This window comes from Poecilia latipinna, unplaced genomic scaffold (genome assembly GCF_001443285.1).
Source record: "Poecilia latipinna isolate Pla-1442-1.1 unplaced genomic scaffold, P_latipinna-1.0 Scaffold62, whole genome shotgun sequence".
NCBI classification, from domain to species: domain Eukaryota; kingdom Metazoa; phylum Chordata; class Actinopteri; order Cyprinodontiformes; family Poeciliidae; genus Poecilia; species Poecilia latipinna.
Genome location: NW_015112678.1, coordinates 189,634 through 207,204, shown reverse-complemented (window position 1 = coordinate 207,204; position 17,571 = coordinate 189,634). Strand labels below are relative to the sequence as shown.

Below are 17,571 nucleotides of genomic sequence, written 5' to 3'. Positions count from 1 at the left end.
AAAAACAAGATTTCTTTTTATTTTCTTTTCTTTTTTTTTTTTCGTCTGCTACCCCCCTGAACAGAACGAAAAAAAAAAAAAAAAAAAACATAATGCTCCGATACGGAGCAATCTGCTGTGTGTTCAATAAGCATCCTAAAACACTTGTAAGTTAGTTTAACGTGTTGCTCTGTATTCATTTAGCAAGTGAAGTAAGATGGAAATAAAATACAAAAACAGTACCTTACTAAAGTGTTCACGTCCTTTGAACTTCTGCGATTTTGTCACCTCGCAACTTAAATTTTTACTGTATTTTATTGAAATATTATATATCATCTCAAAATTGCAAAAATAGCTCTGAATAGGGAGGAAAATCTTAATAATTACAAATCTGAAATGTGTGACATACCTGTGTAGTACGGCTACACAAGTATGTCCAATCACAAATGTCACAGCAGTGACAGGAAAGGGAAAGAAAAATATTAATCAATCATCATCATCATCATAATCCTAATGTTCTATAATACCACTACAATTACCTGTTTTTCTACTATCGTCTACTTCAGCCACCTCTGAGTGAAACTCTGTTCCCAGAGAGCAACCTTTGTCACAGATTGTCATTTGCAGTTTTGTCTGGACTTTGACTAGACCATTCCAACACATACATTTTTGGTCTAAATTATTCCACTGCAGCTTTGACTTCAGTCCCAGGTCTTCTGCAACCTCTAACAGATTTGTCTTCAAAGATTTCACTGAATTTACTCAATTTGTCTTTCCACCTTCACGGGCTCTGCTAAAGGAGAGCATCCACACACCATGATGCTGCCACCACCATAAAGATTACAACTTAAAAAAAAAAAAAAAAAAAGATACATCTGACCAGAGCATCGTATTTGATCTGCATGGCTTGTAACCTGGTCTTTATCCACCATCTGTCAGCATCAGAGTGTGCTTCTTGCTCATTCTGATGCTGTTTGTTCACAAATGTGCATGATAAAAACCTCTGAGGCCTTTGCAGAAAGCTTTATTTATAGATAAAATTACATGCAAACTCTACTCACTGCTTAAGTGTCTTATACATTTGTCTGCACTGGATTTATTTGGAGGTGTCCTATAACATATTTTAATACATTATTACATGCAACACTATAAAAATGTTTCATTTGAAAACCATTTAAAAAAAAAAAAAAAAAGGTGTATCTTAATCTTCCTTTTTCATAGTTACACTTTACTGTGTGTGTGTTGCTCTAGCACCTGAAATCCCAGTGAAATACATTAAAGTTTTCATATTGTGACGTGACAAAGCCTGGAAAAGTTGCAGAGACATGAAGGCTTTTGCAAGGCACTATAAATACTTTTTTTTTGCAGCAGATTAAATGTTCCTTTCAGTCCTCTCCTCTCTTCCAAGTTCAAATTAAATTTGCTTGAAACTGTACCACAGTAGCAGCCAGTGGGCCATTACACAGGTACAGTAATTAGACTCTCTGCCAAATTTCTTTTGTGGCTGCCTGGGCCAGGATTTCTCCTCTGCTGACACATTTGCTGCCAGCATCAGGCACATGAAGCTTCGCCTTTCTTGGAAACGGCTTCAGATGAAGGAAACATGGCGGATAACGCTGAGAAAACGTCTTCTAATACCGTTGCCCGCCTTAGCATGGCTGACATTAATCTCACGTGAACGTTTCCGCTTCTTCAATAATAGTTCAAAAACAGAAATAAAACAAAACAAAAAAAACATTTACTGTTGTTTACAACACAACATTGCTGTCACATCAGTATATGAAAATGTGTTCTCGCTCTGTTTCTGCTAAAGTCACAAATAAGCAAATAATGAGCAAGAGATGAGATGAAAATGAAAACATGCGACACGAAATTGTGTGTAAATGAAAAGAAGAGCAACTGTGCAAATGGAGGAGAAAAGGTTTGTGCACATAAAGCTGTTAGAGGAAACAAGCCTCCAAAAAAGGAAAATAAAACATCCATTAACGCAACTTTTTGAAAACGAACATTTTAATAATCACAGTTACCAAGGCGGCAGGGCTGCACTATCTGCTCATCTTGCTGCGTTTCTTTTAATAACCAGACACACTTAGAGCTGCTTTCTCGAGTTGGCAAACACACTCATTTCTTCCTCAGTGGCCATTAGAGATTAACCGTCTTTGTAACAGCATATGTGCTACATAAACAACAGTTTAGTTAATTAGCTAACAGTGACCTGTATTTCAACGCTAATTTCTTAAGTGCCTGTCAGGTGGACATGTGGCTTTACTTTAATTGATTCAATAATAGTCTACATTGCTGCTAGAAATAGGTGGCAGTGGGGTTTTACTGAATGAACTAACAAAGACTAGAAGAAGAAGAAGAAGAAGAAGAAAAAAATACAATACAGTTTGAGAATAACTTTTCATGATTGAATAACTGCAGAATCAACGAGAATTTGTACTGAGGTTGATAAATAATCGCTAGATTATTGACAAATGCACTGAACAACAAAAATATAGAAGGAGCTTTAAAATCTGTAATCCTCTCATCATTAGCTGTAATGGTTTGCACATCACTTGAGTCTTTCACTTTTAATACAATTTTAATTAGGGAGGGGAAATAAAAGTAGCGTTGTGTGGTCAATTTTCCAATATTTGCAAAGTTGTTACCTGCCAATACTCCCAATACAGATTTTAGCCAATTCCAGCTTTGCTTCCTTTTTAACCATTATTAAATGTGTCATGAAAATAGCACAAATATATATATGTATATATTTTCCTGTTAATTATTAGTTATTTACATTTGGAGCAGAGGTGACATTACATCAAGTGTATGGAAACGCAGCTGCTGTGAAACAGGATTGCACTTTTTGGGAACAGAGGTAGTGATCACACAGTAGCTATAGATTTTGAACAGGATTTTTGACCCAGCTGCTCTTGATCATTCCCGGTTAAAAGCAGAAGCTATCGGGGCCTCTCAGTTACGGAAAGCCTTACCTTTGCAAATTCAACAGGCCTTAGTTTCACAAGAGCCAGTCAGTCAGTCAGTCACCCTGGCGGTGAAAATCATGCCGATTCCGGGCATCATGTGATTTCTCAATGCATATCCATTTAAAATAAGCATATTGTTATATATATATATATTGATAGAGGCCTTGATGGAGGAGATGTGGAATACATTCTGTGGGAATATTATGTTTCACAAACATCGGCCCAGATTTTCCTACTGGTTAAATTCATTATACCTAACATTGCATTTTCTTGAAAAGCGCCATACACCACATATATGAGCAGTAACGCAGATGTACACACATGCATGCTCAAACACAGGCCTCCAGTTTTGCCACAGGATGCTGTTTTCCAGCTGTTTAAACCACAGCTCAAATTAGCTGCTCAGCCATTGGAAGGAAAGGCAGGCAGGATACCAGTAATTACTGTCTGATTGGTAGAGTTGCTGCAATTAGCAAGTTTAAGGCCTGAAGATTTGCATACATATAAAAAGCCCTTGCAAAGTCACATTACAATAAAACAACCTTTTACGATACAATACATTTTCTAAACACTTATTAATATAAATCAATAAGAAACGTCTCTGCAGAGACAACGGAGCTCAAGAAGTTGTTTTTAAAAGTCTACTTTTAATCTGTTTGTCCTCCGATCATGTAAACGCAGCTGAAATACAGCTAGACATGAGACAAAAAACCCCACTGTGGAGCAATTTCTTTGCTCCCTGTATGGCGTTGGTGATTCCTCCCCTGCAACACTACGGAGGCTCTCAGCAGTGGTCCGCCCTTATCATAGCACATTTAACAGGGGGCTAATCCAATCAGGTGGGATAACAGGGTTGCTCTCAGTGAGTGGAGGAGGATCAGGCGAGTGCTCCTCTGCTTCCCATTAGTGTGTGTCTCCCCAGCCGGGCCTGTCCTAATCCCATTTCCCCATCTAAAGCCTTAACCCAAACAAGCACGCAGGACAATAATCTCCGGTCACACTTCTGTCGGCCGCCGTGGGCCTTCTGATGCTGCTAATGGAGGGATACCGGCAGTAGTGCCAAGAGACTGCCAGGGGGGACTAGATGTGGTTTGTTGTTTGCCAAAGAACCATTACATCCACAGCTTTCTTTCTCTAAAGCTTCTCTGCTGTTTGTCTATTTCTCTTTTTAGTAGTGCTGTTTATCTGTTGGTGGTTTGTGTTTCCTCCGTCCCACCAAACACATCCACAAGGGTTCTGGTCCTCGCAGGGATCACTTTTCCAGTTTGGCGTGTCAGCAACGCTGTTTCATAAACACATTTGATTGTAAGTAATCCTGTTGTCCACAACGCTCTCATTTCCATGAGAACTATTTAAACTCTGCATTGTGAGGGACAAGGGGAAGGATTGGAGCTGAGTGGATGCATCATGTGCAATGGAAAAGAAAGTCATTAGACTTCATTTTAGAGGCCTTACATTGAAGAAAAAAAAAAGGGGGAAAAAAAGGAGTTTGGTGAGAAAGATCTTTTGGCTCTCTGTCCTTGTCTTTCTGTCCCAGTCAAAAGCACATGTGCCCCAGATGCAAGGTTCTGATCCAAACCCAGGCTCATCGAGACGCCACCCTGTGTGTATCCCAGATCGCTTACACACTCTCCAAAGACTCTTGGAAAAAAACAGTCATCCGCAAGTCTTATTTCTTTTGGTTTCAGTGAGAAGAATGCAACCCGGCTTTCTAATGAATTCCAACTGCAATGTGTTCAGGACAACAGCGGGTAGCTCAAATAATCCCTCTCAGCTAAGCAGCTACATATGGATCATACTAGAGATGTCAAAGATCTGATCGCGAATATCAGTTACTGGCGGAGGCGTTCCTTTGTGTGTGGATGACCCTGACTCAGCTCAGTTCCCACTGTCTGGTCTTCTGTTACTGTCAATAGTCATGTCTCCCCCACTCACCACACAAACCGGCCGCAACTTCTGCAGTTGGTTTTTAAAAATCGACGCTTAACTTTTATGTTCATGAGTTGCAAAACTCTATTAGAGGTTGTGCTCTTTATTTTGTTGGTTTTATGAAGTGCAACTGTGAACAGTTTTGTACTCCTTACAAGGAGCTTCACAACGAAATAAAGACTATCCTGGTGTCAGTAGCCTCCTGTCTGTCCCTCGGCCTGCCGCGGCAGCTGTGGGTGAAAAAGTGAGCAGCTGAAACGTTAGTAGTTCAATTTTATGATGTTCAAAGCAAAAGGACAGAGTTTATGTAGCAGTTGTTTCCATAACTTTTGTCTGCAAGCCTCAAATTATTAACAAGTCAGCGAATGTGCTAAGTTAGACTTGCGCTTTAGTAAACAATGTTGCATTAAAACATCAGCAAGAGAGCTGTGTTTATTGAAGATTGTAGCTGAATGTGTTAAATCATTTAGTAACTTGTCTGGGGACAAATATCTGGTAATGAAAAAAAATAAATAAATAAAACCCAAATAGACCAGCATTTGGAAATGTCTTGATGAATGAGCTAGTTAGGCACATTCTCAATACTTAAGTAGACCATGTAATGACGAAAAAAGAAAATGTAATTTTTTAAAAGTACCATTGAAATTTATGACATTTCATTGCCAATTTCACTCATGAGTCTTTTTGGAATGACAATAAAATAAGTCTAAGTCTACTGAGTTTCCAAGCAGATATAAGCATTTTTATGAAATTGGAATAATATTGAAAAGTTGATTTACTCTTGTAATTTAATTCACTAGGTGAAAAACATTATATACATTAATTACACACAGATTTACTGTATTTTGCTCAGCCTTTGTTTCTATTAATTATGATGTTTCACTTCCAGCTAATGAAAACCAACATTTATGATTAGAAAGCTACAGACCAATCTTTTAATACAGGTATGTGGACTGAATAATTGTGCTTATTGCATGCTTTAAGGTTATTTTCAAGAGATACCAAATGTCCCTCATTGCAATGCATATTTGAATTTATTAAATATGTCATTGGTTTTAGATTGCAGACTGGGACTGGCCATCGGTACCAACCTATTCTTCAAAAATCTTGGCCTGCACTTCTTGTGGTTGAACTAAAGTGACTTGTTGGCATAAATTTTCATTTGTCTTTGTAATGTGCCTAAATATGATGTTTTATTTTTGTTTTTCACAGAATAGAAATAGCCTTATTTGGTAGTTTTATCAAAATCTGTCAAAGCACAGTCAACCATATGACCAAAAGGAAGCTCTTTTGTTAGATAACGAGAACATGGGTACACATTCATTGCACTTGTGACTTTGGTAATCAATATGAAACTTATACAAAAGCAAAAAAAAAAAAAAGATGTGCATGCACATCTCAAAATCATCCATCAAATCTGCTTGATAATTTTGTTCTCTGATGTTGGTAATTTACAATCACTTATGGCTGCATGATGATGAAGCGGTTGTTTTACTAGCAAACCCACTCCAAAAAGTTCCCTTGGGAGAAAGGAATCATCAATATTATCCTGGATTGTTTCAAAATTGTTGACAGCTGTGGTATGTGGTTGCTGGAGAAGAATGTCTGCTATCTAAATGATCACAAGTAATCAGGTCTCAAAGTCAGCCACCTGCAAAATGTGTGACCTGATTTTACCGCCAACCTTTTCCGTGAACATCAAGGCAGATTTTAATACTAGTTAGTCACCAGGTTATTCACCAAAAACATGTCTATTCGTTTTGTCTGAGATTTGAAGTAATAAAAACTAATTGCTAATTTTAAGCAACGGCACTCAAAGTTACGTTGATGGAGATTAATGGAAACAGATTCACAAATGAATCCCCTATATAGAGCTGGTTCGTTTTTCTTTTCTTTTTTTTTCCTAACTCATTTTATCTAAATAAAAATGAAGTTGTTCGCTTCTCACCTCCCGAATGTGTGTTGTATTTTTAAGTGACAGCACAAATAATTTATTGATTTTGACTCGAATGAAATACTTTTCTGGCAAAGGTTACGCTACTCTTAACTGTTATTGTCATCAGAAAAGTGCTCCCACATGCTGTGGTGTCATTCTGAGAGTCCTGTCAGTCACTTTGAACGCCCCAGAAGTACGAGGACTCCTGCGAAAGTTGTGCAAGGACAAGTCAGAATCAATATCTGCATTTTAAACAAGTCCAGCAAGTGCGATCTCCGTCTCTGTCGGTGCAATAACACAGATAGAAAAACCTGCAACTCGGTTCCCATCATTCATGTTAAGGAGCCTTTCAGTACATCATCAACATTGTTTATGAAGAACATACAACTGCAGGACATGGTGTCTTTGACGATGTTTATTCTAGTTTAGAGACCACTCCACTCAGATTTTTATTGACTTGTTTTAAATTGCAACAGATTTGCTTCTGACTGGAGGTTAGCCTTTCACTGATCCAGGGACTTCTTCAACTTCCAGCAAATTTACTGTGGTTTGACAGCTTTGAGCTCCAGGTACTAGTCCTGATAACCCCACAGAACCGCACTTCAAACTTCGGAGCGTCCCATTTACACACAATAGATACTGCTGGTGCTATAGTTCTTGTTCTGTACCACTGGCTTTTAAATGATGCCAGTAGTAATGCTGAATTTGCATCTGTTTTCAGACAGACAGTCGTGGCTTAACGCCAGACCAAAAGGATTCCCTGTGTTTGTTGTCAAATCTCACTTGCAGTTCAAATATTCAACACCAGAATTGTCAGAAAAAAGGCATTATTCAATCCGCGTTGCAAGTGTCATATTCTTACTTAACTACCTCTAGAAATTTCTGCGCTCTGACTTTCCTATTATTTCTTTTCCAACCAAACTGATGTAACCTGATGAAATCTTAATCTATATTATAAATGCTCTGTTCCCGAAATTTCCCACCTTGCAACAACCCCCAACTCTTATGCTCATCGAGAGGATTCGCCTTTCCCATATGTCAAACCTCTATTTGAAATACTCGGTGCATGAAACAATGTTGGCATTGCATTCGCGAAGCTTCATCATCCCCAACTGTTAAGGAATTGCTTTTGCCCTCTGAACAGTGTGGTGCCTGTGGATCAATTTCCTGATGCTCCCCTTTCAAAATATACTCAGCGGTCCCGGCGGACGTGACACTGTGCGCGCGAGGGCAAAGAGAGGGAAAGGGATGGAGGAGGCGAGCCGGGCCCTGGAAGTCTCCACCTGGTGGGGCGGTTGAGGGCCAGCAAGAACTCCCCACAGAGCACAAAGCCCGCCTTGTGTAAGATAAGCGTTTGGCACCGGGAGGGCCTTACGGCACTATTTTCATAATCAGAGTCAGTTTGTTTTCTTTAGGCCTCAGAGTCTGAGGCTGTCAGGAGAGCAGCTTGCTGGCAGCGCTGGAGGTTGTGTTTGGTAGCACCGATTGAGGAGAAAAGGGTGTTTCTTAAAGGGCAGGTCAGGCGTTTTAGTGTTTACCTCCTGTTTGGCTTTATTTGCTTACCTCACTGATCCCTCCGCCCGTCAGACGGATTTTCAGCTTGGGGGTTAGCTTAGACGTACCTCCTCTTCAACCCTGACTCGAGAGCTAAATGCTCGTTATTTATGTTTGAAGGTCTTATTACAACTGCATAACTTACAGCAAAGTGTAAACAAAAATTAAAAAGCAACAAGTCGAATTTTAACAGATACGGTTGCTGACAATTGCAGTAAATATTTAATTCGTCATAAATATTTTGTCTTTGATGCTGAAATAGATCCTGCACATTTTCTTTAAGCCTTCACCATGCAAACAACACCCATGTTTTTGTTTATTTTCTATCCTTTGGCAGTGCAGTTGTGTAATATTTTGTGCATGTTTATAGTGAAAAAAAAAAAAAAACCACTGCGCAAAACATTCCGAGTTACAAGAATATTTTTCTTGGTAAAGCCTGTTTGGAAAATAGTGCTGCACTTTAATTAGAAACAGAAGATGAGATTCCTTCAGCGTGTATTCAGAGTTAACAATACGGAAAGTAAGCAAAAGTACTGTTAATTTTTTCTTCTTCTTTTTTTTTTTCCATGAAAACATGAAACTCAATTTATTCGTCATGCTTATCTAATTCCGAGTTGAAATTCCATCGGTTTTGTTACAAACAGGTTTCTTGATTTCTCTCCTCTTTCCACAGTGCGACTTGGCCCGTCAGAAGTGGCCGTCCGCCAGGACTCCTCTCAGCTCACCTCCCTGAAGATTCCTGGCTCTACAGAAACAGGAAAGGGTAATAGTGTTGCGCTGGTTTTCCTCTCTTCTATCTGGATCCCCATTACTTTCTCATTCACTGAATAAAATAAGGAGGAAAAGCAGATGTCAAATAACATACTTGTGGAAAAATGGACCCGAGCCATAAATTAAACCTAAAGTATACATTGTATTTTGTACATTCAAGTAATCCGAGGAGAGAAAAAAAAAGAAAGAAAAATCAGTTGTATCATAAAATATTTTGGAATAATATTCACACTATTTATTCCCCCCCGCCCCCCCTATTTTTAACATTACAACTACAAACTTAGTGGAAGGAAAATAATACAATTTTTTTAGGCTTTTGCAAATAAAATCCTAGAAAGTATGGTGTGCATTTGTATTTAGCTGTTGTTACTCATACTAAATAAAATCCAGTGCAGTCAGTTTCTTTTAAAATTCACCAAGTTTTTAGACAAGGCTCGCCTGTGTTCTGCATTCATTCTGACTGAGCTTGAACTGTTGTGCGGAGGAGAACTGGCAAACATGTCAGCCTGTAGATGTGAAAAGCAGGTGGAAACATACCCCAAATACTTGCAGCTGTCACTGCGGTGAAAGGTGGCTCTACAAAGTGCTGACTCAAGTGGACTAAATACAAAATGCACAGCACACTTTTTAAAATTTTATCTGTGTTAAAAAACCTGTAAAGTTGTGTGTGTTTTTACCTTTTCTTCAGAAATTCTTCTTCTATGTCCAGAATATAAAATCCAAGGGCCTCCAGCTCTTTTTTAAGCCATTTTAAGGGATTTACAGTTATAAGAAAACAAACTTTTAATTTTTTTTCCCCAAAATGTTTCCACGACAAATAAAATATTAAAATCAGATTTCATTCCCGCTAATTGTCACATGGAGCCGATTCCTCAACCCAAATATTTTGTTTTCTGAAGGGCAGCAGGGTCAAAGGACATTTTTTATGGAAGAGGGATGATGACTATCAAAAGGTGAAAAAAAAACAAAGTGGTCATTCGTCTGAAACTAAAATATTGCAGTGAGAGGGTCATCAGTGTTCTCTGTCTCTGCTGAAGCTGCAACGTCTCTCCAAAAAGGTGGACAAACACGCAGTCAGACGCTCAAAAGTTTCCGAGTGTTTAGAAGTCACTTCACCCCTGGCCAAGCCTGTGGTGAAGCCACCCAAGTCTAGTCATATCAGTGGGATCTGCTAACTAGCCCCCGAGGACACTGCCAGGTTTTTATAGTAAATTGTGGAGTGAACCACAACTAAATAAAAAGAAGATAGGCTTCCTCTGACTTCATAGCATTCTGTGGTCTACATTTTCCTGTGAGTTCTGTTTTGCTTTTGACTCTTTCCATCCTCGGCTTCTCCTTTCATCTTCACTCAAAAATGCATCTGGATGAACCATTCCTCTTCGTAGCGTTTTGCCAGTCTCTTCAGCTCTTTAAAACAGTGTTTTGACGTTACAGGATCGAAACCAAAGATTTAGTATGATGAAAGTCTTAATCTGTTCAAGAAGTCTGTAAGTTATCTGTAATCACAATAGAGCCACAAATATTTTTCGTAGATTGCAGGGTTTTCTTTTTCTTTTTCTCTCTCTCCCTTGTTCTGTTCTGCGGCTCATCCAGGCAGTAAAATATGATCATCTTATCTCGTTTTGTATCTGAAGGGAGGCAGTGGCGAGGGCTCGAGAAAACTCCCGCTGAGCACAGATGTGGACAGCTGCAGCCAAAAGCACCAGCTCCGTTTGCCAAAACACAACTGTAAAACTCTGCCTGCAATAAGTAACCATGAAACCAAAACATCTCTTTTTTCTAACTGTGGGATCAGCCATGAACCTGAGTCACACAAGGGGACTTCAGGGGACCACTCAGGCCTGATTGAGTGGAAAACCTTCAAGTAAGCGAAGTTTATATTGGACTAAGGAACTTGTGTGCAGAATGAAGTCATTCAGCATACAATGTAGTTTCATATATTTTCTCTTTAGTATCGTGAGGCACCCATCCCAAAGAGGCCCGGTCAATGAATACAGATGCGCAGCATAACATTACTGTAAACTTTCTTTGGCCCGCATCAGACCACGATGCATATTTTTTATTTTACCATTTTCAAAAACAAATATGTGAAGTGCTGAGTTTTGCTGTTGCTGCCAGTGATTTTCTCAGCCCGGTGCCCAACTGCTCGGCTCCGAGGCCGGGTGAAGGAGAATAAAGTACAGGCAGTACTTTCTCATTCCCAGGATTGACTTCATACTTTTGCTCCAACCCGCTGTGGTTTCACTTGATATGCAATGTGCAGCCATAAATTAGGTGAAATTCCTGAATGATCAGTTTTGTTTAAATAGTAAAATGGTAAATGGCATATACTTTTACAGCGCTTTATCAAGTCTACAGCATCCCAAAACGCTTCACATACACACACACACTCACACGCTGACGGGGGTGTAAGCTACTACATTGTAGTAGCTACCACAGATCTCTGGTAGAGGTGTTGCACCGGCGTCACCAGGCCCGCTGATCACCCCCAGCCGGCAAGGGGAGTGAAGAGTCTTGCCCAAGGACCCAGCGATGGAGACGGGTTTGAATCAGCAACCCGCTAATTGCAGGTTGAACTCCTACCACCCCTGGAAATTACAGAATTTAAAATTACTTAAAAAAGATCATTTATGAATCACAAAGAACCTACGGTTTTTAAATTTAGTTTTCAAATAAGACAATCGTTATGTTTCTTTTTGCCATTTTGCCAAAAAGTGTTACTACATCAGATCGATTCTTTCCTCGCTCGTTTGGGCGAGCAGCCATGTTTCAGTATAGGCTCAGAGTCTTGTTATACCTTTTTTCCAAAATTATTTACTGGTTGGGTGACTGGAAGGCAATTGGTTGTACTGGATTTATTTAAGGGTATTAAATTGAAGGGGTTGGAATCACAGCATTTCACCATTTTTATCTGTAAATCACATCTAACAACCACATTTTCCTTTAACTTCATGAAAACAGACAACTTTGTTTGGTCTATCTACAGTAACATAGAGACTACCCTATCAAGTTTCTTTTCTCTCTGGCTATTTCTCTGTTGCACACCGACTCACAAAGAAACACACACACACAGCGTTTTTTTTTTTTTTTTCATCCGGCCGTTTTCTCATGTAATGTGACCTGGAGAGGCGCCAGAGAGCCCGTGGAAGGTCTGTGGCCTGAGGCCTGCCGACACCTCTTTGCAGTCCTGTTGAAATGTTTATTTATAACTCTCTTCCAGCTCCACCTCCCTCTATCGTCTGCCAGCCACCATGCCAATCCAAACACACCAGGCCTCTCCAGACTGATCCAGAGCATGATTTCAGAAAGAAGAGAAGCCTTTCCCTTCTTCCTTCCCCCCCTCCCCTTCTCCAGCCCGAACTTGCCCACCCTTTCCTGCCTCCCACTTTTCTAAAGAGTGACACTTTGGGAGAGAGAACTGAGCGCACACTGAAAGCGAGAGGAAAAGAAGGAGGAGGGAGGGCTGGATGGATGGATAGAAGAAAAGAGGAGGGGGGGGGTGTAGAGGTTTCCTCCATGCTGCAGAGGCTGCTAAATTGGTTTCAGAGCAGCAGTTGGACTCCGGGGATGTGTGGCACACACTGCCGACTAGCTGTGTTTGCTTTTGTGGGGTGTAGGAAATTTGATCACTATCCTTGTTGCCAACCCACATCCCACCCGTCACCACCACCGAGAATGAAGGGGGGGGGAAAGAGGACAGTCATTCCTAAACAGGTATCAGTGATACATCTGTAATAGGAATAACAAACATTAAGTCAGGGTAAAGGAAAAAGTGCACATTTCACTCAAATGTTTAATGGTTACATCATACCACATGAAGAATCATCTTGTTAGACAGGAAGTAACTTGTCTGTGGAAGGTGGAATGATATATTGAATCCCTGGTGAGTCCAAGGTTGAAGGCTCACTAAATGTGTTCAACTGGGCCGGGCCTTCCAACGCCGTGCAGACTGGCAGGCAGAAACGGGGCCGTGGGGAAATGCAAGTCACCCAGGAGATCTCAGGTGCTTTGAGGCCGAATTTCTGCTGCCGCACAGCTCACTGGGAAAACTCAAGAGCAATCTGCTTAAGGAGAAAACTTTTGTCCAAAACAGCTGTTCCAAATTATTAACATAAGTTATTCATTTAAAAAAAAAAAAAAGTGTCTTAGTTTGTTGCCCGAGGAAGAACTGCAGTTTAAAAAAAAAAAAAATCTGAAATGTTTACCTTCTCGTAGCTGCGTGATGGTATAGACGTCTTCGCAACGCGGCCCTCTCTGACTCAGCCGCCGAGACCTTGGAGATTCATCTGCAGTAAATGTTGAAATATCTCCCAGCCATGCGAAAAGAGAAACATATACCATATTATTTCCAGTCAATCAAAGGAGCTACTGACTGCTGAATAATACATAATTGCATCAAATATTTAGTCCAACCTCAAAAAGTGGAATAGCAGTACATTTGAAAAAGGCCTATTTGTTCAGAAGACAATGTCCATGCAATTAAATGACGTGGGCAGTTTTAAACGTCATATCATAAAAAATAAAATAAAAAGTTGGCAATAAGGCATATGCAGGTGGCTTGCAAAACACAGATTTTCAGCTGGAATTTTTTTTTAATACTTTCAGAAGAGTAAATTATTTTCCATCTCAGTTTGTGCAATACATGTGTGGACAAGAGACCTAGAATCGATGAGAAGTAATGGCATCGATGCTCTCTTTGCATGTGAGTACTATTTTTTTCTGTATTGGGGGGGAAAAAATAAAACAAAGAGTGTTTTGTTTGTTGAAGACTATCTGGGCCCAAGTCACCGCTTCCATAAAGCACAAACCACTTCTGTTTAATTATCACTGCTTATTAATGTGTGTCTGTTTCAAACACGTCATGCAGACGCCTTATGAGCATGCATAAAAATTGAGCCGATTTTAGCGCCAGGTCTTCATTGCTCTCTCAAGACAGGTTGCTTGCGTTGCATCTGAACACACTTGCCTTAAATTGCATGTATATGATGACAAATCCTTTATCTAATTTAGCGTGTGTTTTTGCAGCCCGCGACACATTCTCCTAGTGAATAAATGATCCACCGAGTGTTATGAGGACTTCGTATGTGTGTAACTGTCCAAGTACGGGCGCATTGAGACTGCAGAGAAGTTGATTGCGGTTTTCTGTTTGTGTGTTTGTATTCCTGTTTATCATGAACGAATCCTCTGGGGCTGCCGTCTCCACAGTAACCATCTCTCTTGGTGGTCTGGCATTAATAGTCTGTCTGGTGTTGATGATTTAGATATGGTGAAGGACAAAATAGAAATACTTCAAAAAAAAAAAAAAGAAAGAAAGAAAAGTTGGCCCGTAAAATCATTTAACAACCTGGAATAATAAACACCTCAACAAGTAAATGAATAATCAGTAAATCAAGGGGTCAGTTTAAGCAACCTTTTTTTTTTTTTTTTTCCCCCCATGCTTCCTTGTGTGTTGGTAAGTGTGTGTGTGTGTGTGTGTGCGTGTGTGTGTGTGTGTGTGCGCGTGTGTGTGTGTGTGTGTGCGTGCGTGCGTGTGTCTGCCTGTGTGTGCATTTGAGCATTTGGTGTTTGTTTTTCCTCTTTGTCTCATTTCTCCCCCCACCTCTCTGGAGTGAAGAGAAATTGAGAAACCAATCTAAAATCCATCAGGACTTCCCTGCCCACAAGCCCCTCTCCCTCTAAACCCGCTCCTCCCCACCTTCTCTTCTCGCCCAACCACCCAGCACCCAACACACACGCACACACACACACACAAACAAACCACTCTTGTTTTTTTGTGTTGCAGGCGTCTGGAAATTGGATGAGATGTTCGTTTAGCGGGCAGCTGGTCTGGGGCCGATATGAATTGCGTTTCCCCACGCCAGGAAAGGTCAAGCCCCCTCGCCTTGACGGAGTGCATCAGCCTATTGAGTGGCGCTTTAGTCCATTTACCAGCAACCAATGGCACGACGGCGCATGGGAGAGAGCGAGGCACAAAAACTCTGTGTAGTAAAGAGAAAAGAATGACAACACGTCAGATATAAATTCATTGTTTCTCATCACCCAGCTGGGGCAGGAATGGCTGGGAGTGATTGCTGGGGTGGGGGGAAGTGGGAGAGGAATACTGCCATCTGAGTGGGCTTTGCATGTGTGAGAAAAGAGATGAGCACCCCTCCTTTACCAGCAGTGACACAACATTTGCCTTTGGTGCAAATGTTTAAAACTAAAACATGCAAAAAAAAAATAGGTAATTGTGGGAATTTGGTTAAAAGAATTATTGAGCTTTTTTTTTTTACTATCATTTACCAAGTAACAGAGTGGTTCTCAAACCATAAGGTTTTTAAAACTCCCCCCCTTTATTGACACCTATAACCTACATAAATGTACTAAAAAAAAAAACCTGAGATGGTAAACCCTTGTTTTTATGTCATGTACTAACTGTATAATCTTAGAAAAAACATGAAAAAAATAAAAGAGGTGTATGTGAAGAAGTGTAGTCAATGTCAAGAAAGTTGATAAGAAATCCATTAGCAGACAGTTCAGTTTTCTTCCTGGTGGATTTTATTCTTTGACATTTTGTTTTTATGACATCATCAATCTCCCAGCAGCCAAAATCTTACTGGTTTTACACAGAATTGGAAACACCCTGGCATTTCATCAGTGTGTACCATTAGAAAATAAGTCAAACCACATAACAAAATCTTAACAAAGAAACAGCAATAAGGTCATTAATTCACAAACTCATTTACCTAAATGGCATGGTGCAAGTTAAAACATTTAATGCAAGGCAGCTGAACAGATTACTTAAAAAAAAACAATGCAATACAAAAAGAAAACCCTTCACTTTGTTCTACCCAGTGATGCAATCAGTGACATCATGCACCAATTTAAGCAGAAAATGCTGGCCCGTCCCACACACCTGTTCTGGCTTTGTAATCTAAAGGGACAAACAATGGTGAGTATAAAAGAAACAAACAAAAAGAATTTGCCAAAAATGTGCATTGTAACAGAATAAATATGCAAATGGATCAACGGTTCAGTAGTGTTACCTTTAAAAAGAAACATGCACTGATGCAAAGTGCAACGTAATATAGGTAATTGAAGTGAAGTTAAAACAGCAATGTTTAAACTAAAGTAACATGATCAACTAGAGAAGGATGAGGGAATAAATAAAACATGTCTAAGGGACAAGTGGTGAATAAATACTAACTTAACCACTTTGTGACTGCAAAAGCCTGCTTTGCTGCTTAAATATCCACCCTTAAGACTACTATTAATAATCTGCTTTCTACTTTTGATTTAACTTCAACACCTTGTCTTTATTACACACATCTAACATTGATTATAGTGCATCTGATTAGCCTAATTCAGCTGTCTAAGGGGAAATGAAATCAGCTCATTTGCAGTAGGTCTTTTTGCCAACGCCATGCATCGAGGAGAAGCTTTAAATTGTCTAATCGTGCAGGTTTATGAGCCAGGAGGAGAGTTTCACTGTGTACACACCATACACAAACAATGGGACAGGCTGCACAATATCAGAAAATCATGTAATGGCAGCATCATGAGAAAATAAAGTGATGATGATCTCAGTTGCAATTGATGTAAGTTTTTCTTACTCCCGCCTTGTTCATGTATATTTCCAACTCTGTTAGTGTTCGAATCTGGGACTCTGTAATCTGTGTCAGGCATGAAAATGATCTTAATCAAACAGGCTGAATGTCTTATTGACATGTTAAATGTATAGTCATCATACTGTAGATATTAGTCAACAATTATTGCATTCTAAACAGTCTTCTACAATCTTAATGATATGTTGATGACTATATACTTGCAATATATTGTACGACAAAGTTGCTAATTTGGAAAGAGCTGAATCCGCTGTTCTCATCCCAAACTTTGTCATGTCCCTCAGTGTCTGTCGGCTTGTCTGGGGGCAGAAGGTTTAGTTTCAATTTAAATGTGGATCCAAAATAATACATTTATTTCTACAACAAAAGAGCAGATCATGAAAACTAACACTGAAATAAACCAGAGACGAACACTTAGTTCACACTACGCAACCCTGCATGATGTATTTAGTGACAAATGATAAGGTCTTTTGATTATTCTGGCACCTAGAGACCACAAAATCCAAATAAAAGCTGTCTCATCTGGAGTAAGTAGGCGTTTCTTGATACCTGGGCTTCCAGAAAACATTCATCCATCCTGCAACCGTTCATCTGGTTAAAGCTGTTCTTGAACCTTCTGTAGAGAAACAACCGCAGATGATAAACAAGAAGAATGCTATTTAGCCAAACTGTAACAGAGAAAATGCTCAAAAGGTTGTCTGGTGCCGTCAGACTCTTTGTACCTCATAAACAAAGAAACCCGATGATTTATTCATTTAAACATGTATTTATCTAATTACCTTGGATGTCCTTATAGTGATGCTTCAGAGGGGAGTTTCACTTTTGG

At 39.7% G+C, this 17,571-nt stretch overlaps 1 long non-coding RNA gene across 1 annotated transcript; it reads left to right on the top strand.

Moving 5' to 3' along the window:
• The first annotated feature begins 8,754 nt into the window (after window positions 1-8,754).
• Window positions 8,755-16,805, top strand: LOC106963050 (uncharacterized). The gene is made up of 2 exons (XR_001428111.1): window positions 8,755-9,133; window positions 14,924-16,805. It is a non-coding gene; the product is annotated as an uncharacterized LOC106963050 (long non-coding RNA).
• The last annotated feature ends 766 nt before the right edge of the window (window positions 16,806-17,571 follow it).